At 43.4% G+C, this 3,996-nt stretch overlaps 1 protein-coding gene across 1 annotated transcript in view; it reads left to right on the forward strand.

Moving 5' to 3' along the window:
- Window positions 1–3,996, forward strand: part of sin3aa (SIN3 transcription regulator family member Aa) — a 24,831-nt gene that overhangs the window by 2,707 nt on the left and 18,128 nt on the right. The window lies entirely within an intron of this gene.

Genomic DNA, 3,996 nt, shown 5'->3' on the forward strand with positions numbered 1-3,996 from the left:
AAAAAGATTAAAAACAATGTGCTAAATAACTACTGCACTTTTTCTAACTATCCTATTTTTCATTTAAAATTTACAAAACAATCTACCTTGAATGTATTCTAAAGTATAATGGGTTTGGCATCTATACAAATTTATGGTTTATTTTTTTAACCATCCTAAATAGAAAAATGATTTGTTCTATCCTAATTAAAACATTTTTAACAATAAAAATAACATGAGAAACGACTGCAAAAAGGTTAAAAAAAAAAAAGTTGACGCGCTTAAAATCCAGCATTTTGCCATTGTAGAGAAATCCTTGATTGACAGTTCAAATTCAAAACACTAGCTGTAGCCCCGCCTCCGCGCGGAGCCTGCGAATGAACTGACCAATAGCGTGCGTCGTAGCGCGGGTCTCTTCTGGGAGCCCCGCCCACTCCTACCGCTAACCGAACGGATTGTTTTCCTCCTCTCGAGGAGATTTTCACTTTGCCCGAATTGTTTATTTTAAGTCACACGCCGCTGACAAGCTGTCTCCGCATTGACGTGGTCATCGTGTCCCTTCTGATCGGCGGTGGATCCACACATAACGGATTATCGAACAATCATCAGCAAACTTGTGCTTTGAGGCAGAGGGGTGAGTTCAGCTGAATTCATTCAGTAAGCTAATGGAGCTAGCTAGTTAGCTGCCTGCTGCTAGCACACGTTTTTTAGTGGACTAAACGGAGATCAGCGTCTCCTTACATGCATCACACTCATATAATCGTAATAAAAGCAGTCAGACTTATGTGCTGGTAAACAAAACAACATTTATAAGTTGTTTTCACGTCTGTTAGCCGAGTCGCTAACGGCGCATGTGTTTTCCTCCTAGCCCTGGCTGCTCATGTTGTTTACATTAGCTAGCAGCTAACTGGCAGCTCCGAACCCCACTGCGATTAAAAAAAAAAGCACGTTCTCAGTAAAACTGCAAAATATAAACGGTCTGAAATGCTTTGTGTTTAGTCAGGAACGAGGCCCCCGGTGTGCCGGCCACTTTCCCAGCTCACCTGGTAGAAGCGGTGGTTTAGCCGGAGTTTCTCGCCACGCTCCAAATGGCGGGCGTGTGGGGAAGCGTCGAGGACGGGGCTTGTGTTGCTAGGCCGTCACCCGGAGAGAAGCGGTGCCTCCGGCCGGCAGCGTGCGATGTGGCAGCTGGGTGTCCCGAAAAGCTGCTGCAGCCCGGGCTTTGTTGTGGCTCGGACCGCTTTGACACCGGGACACTTCACATTGTCTGCGCCCTCTTCTTCTTTTTTTTTTTAAAGCGCCGTCAGTTCACACGCACATAAAGTAGTGTGTGTGCGTGCAGGAAGTTGTGAATGGCAGAGACAGACCCCACGTTTCACCTGTTTGCTGAACCGGTGACGTAAGGCTGCTCGTGCTTTTCATTGGCTCCGGGGCTGAAGCTGCACGTTCACCACATGTTGATGCAACTAATCATGAAACTAACATATCAAGAGATCACGTGATGTGATTTGACGCATGTTCATTACAGCTAACAGTCATAGTCTGTTAGCAAAATATTTCATGTAGAGAAATTATTTTAAAAATGTGATAAATTAATAATTGGATGTACATCTACACCCATTTACGAACTGACCTTAGGAAACACAAAGGTGGTATAATCAAGGGCGGTCCTAGCCTGTTTGGTGCCCTGGGCGAACAATCCCTCCGGGGCACCCCCAAGCCTACATCACCCAACCCCCCCACATACACCCCACCCCTGAGTGCACAGACTCGCTCCGCCCGGACATATTTAGATTACCATAAGATTACCCAAAGATTCTTTGAATATAGTTTTATTAAGGGCGACACAGTGGCTCAGTTGGTAAAGTTGTTGCCTCTCAGCGAAAAAGTCATCGGATCAAATCCTGGTCGGGGATGGGGGCATTCTGGGTGGAGTTTGCATGTTCTCTCCGTGTATGCATGGGTTTTCTCCGGGTACAGGTTTCCTCCCACAGACCAAAAACATGCATGTTAGGCTGATTGGTGACTCTAAAATGTCTCTAGATGAGAGAGAGAGAGTGGTTGTTTGTCTCTGTGTGTCCCTGTGATGGACAGGAGACCTGTCCAGGGTGTCCCCCACCTCTCGCGCAGTGACTGCTGGATATGGACACCAGTGACCCAAAAAGGACAAAGCTGGTACAAGATAATGGGCTGGATGAATATTATTCAAAAACTTGAAATTGAAGAAACTAGAGTAATACTGTAAACACACAAAAACAAATAAGTACTGTACACCATGGATTTAAAAGTACACAATACAAACACAAAAAATAATAAATACTGTAGAACATAATCACAACTAAAGTATGGCATTTCTAAATTGCACCAATGGAAGAAAAAAAAATTATATATATATGAGTGTACAACAATTGCACTTTCATCAAGACACAACTTTCTCCACACAACTGTGAAGGAAGATCTGAACCTTTTCTGAATAAGACGGTTTACATTGTTGCACTCCAAGAAACACATTAAATAGAGCAACTGTCATGTAAAGCCTTATCCTTCTTTCTTTCAATCTACACTATTACTGTTCAAACAACAAAACCCGATTCAGCTGCACATCCGCCACCTAAATATCGACCCTTCTTGCCTTCCTTGATGCAAAATCATTCATAATGTCATCATGAAATCTGCTCAGCAGTTGTACGGTTGATACTGACGTAGCTAACAGCCAAGACAAAACCAACAGGTCTACATGTACGTATGTCCATTTTGTGAAATATTCAGAATAGGAGACAAATGAACACCTCTTTCAGTTAATGGCTATTTAACGGTCCAAGCTACATCACAAGATCGTCGCCTTTAGTAATTGTAGTAGGCTAATATTACTTTCCCATGTAGTTAGTTTTAGAAGAAATTCTTTCTTCAAAACGGTAATATTTTCTGCTGAAAACCAAACGGTGTCTTCTAAAGCAGCTAAACATAAACGACTGTTAGTGTCTGATGTTATTAATTAATAGTAAGTTTGTCTTGCAACAGGTTATAGCTACATAATAGAAAAGCTTTCATGCTCCAAGAGATGACACGGCTGCATACATTTATCTTCTGCTCGTTTCTCCTCTTTTTCTAAACTGGGCACCTGATGGATTTGACCTGTTCTGGTCCGTCGTGCATGTTGTAATTGGCACTCGAGCAGCGTTATCACCACCCAGCATGAGTCGAAACAACTTGGGCCTAAACTAATTCACCTTCCCTGGTGTGCAGATTCATTGTTGTATTATTTATCAGCAATTTCTTAACGTATAAAGTCTGAACTGAAGTAGACCAGATCATCCTTGTGTTTGATGTTCTGGGCTTAATGTTGTGGGAGAGGCCCAAAACACGAACACATTTAAACTAAAGTATAATCAGGACACCTCATGATGGAACCCTAAATGATGAGACCTGTCTTCAGTTCAGTTATTTGTATTTTGTGTAGCCAAAGTCAGGCAAGAATCCCCGTGGACTATGATGTTTGCAGATGACATTGTGATCTGTGGTGGGAACAGGTGGAAGAGAACTTGGAGAGGTGGAGGTATGCACTTGAAAGAAGAGGAATGAAAGTCAGCCGTACTAAGACAGAGTACATGTGTGTGAATGAGAGGGAGGAGGTGGAACAGTGAGGCTACAAGGAGCAGAGGTCAAAGGTGCAGGACTTCAAGGACTTGGGGTCCACTGTCCAGGAACATGGGGAGTGTGGTAAAGAGGAGAAGAAGAGAGTCCAGGCAGGATGGAGAAAAGTTTACGAGACAGTGGTGAGACGAGCTATGTTGTATGGTCTGGAGAAAAGGACAAAAAGGCAGGAGACAGAATTGGAAGTAGCAGAAATGAAGATGTTGAGGTTCTCCTTAGGAGAGACAAGGATGGAGAAGATCAGTAATGAGATCATCAGAGGTACAGCACAGAATGAACAACTGGGAGGTAAAGTTAGAGAGGACACACTGAGATAGTTTGGACATGTCCAGAGGAGGGACAGTGGTTTGGACATGTCCAGAG

This window comes from Nematolebias whitei, chromosome 10 (genome assembly GCF_014905685.2).
Source record: "Nematolebias whitei isolate Nwh7 chromosome 10, NemWhi1, whole genome shotgun sequence".
Taxonomy (NCBI): Eukaryota; Metazoa; Chordata; class Actinopteri; order Cyprinodontiformes; family Rivulidae; genus Nematolebias; species Nematolebias whitei.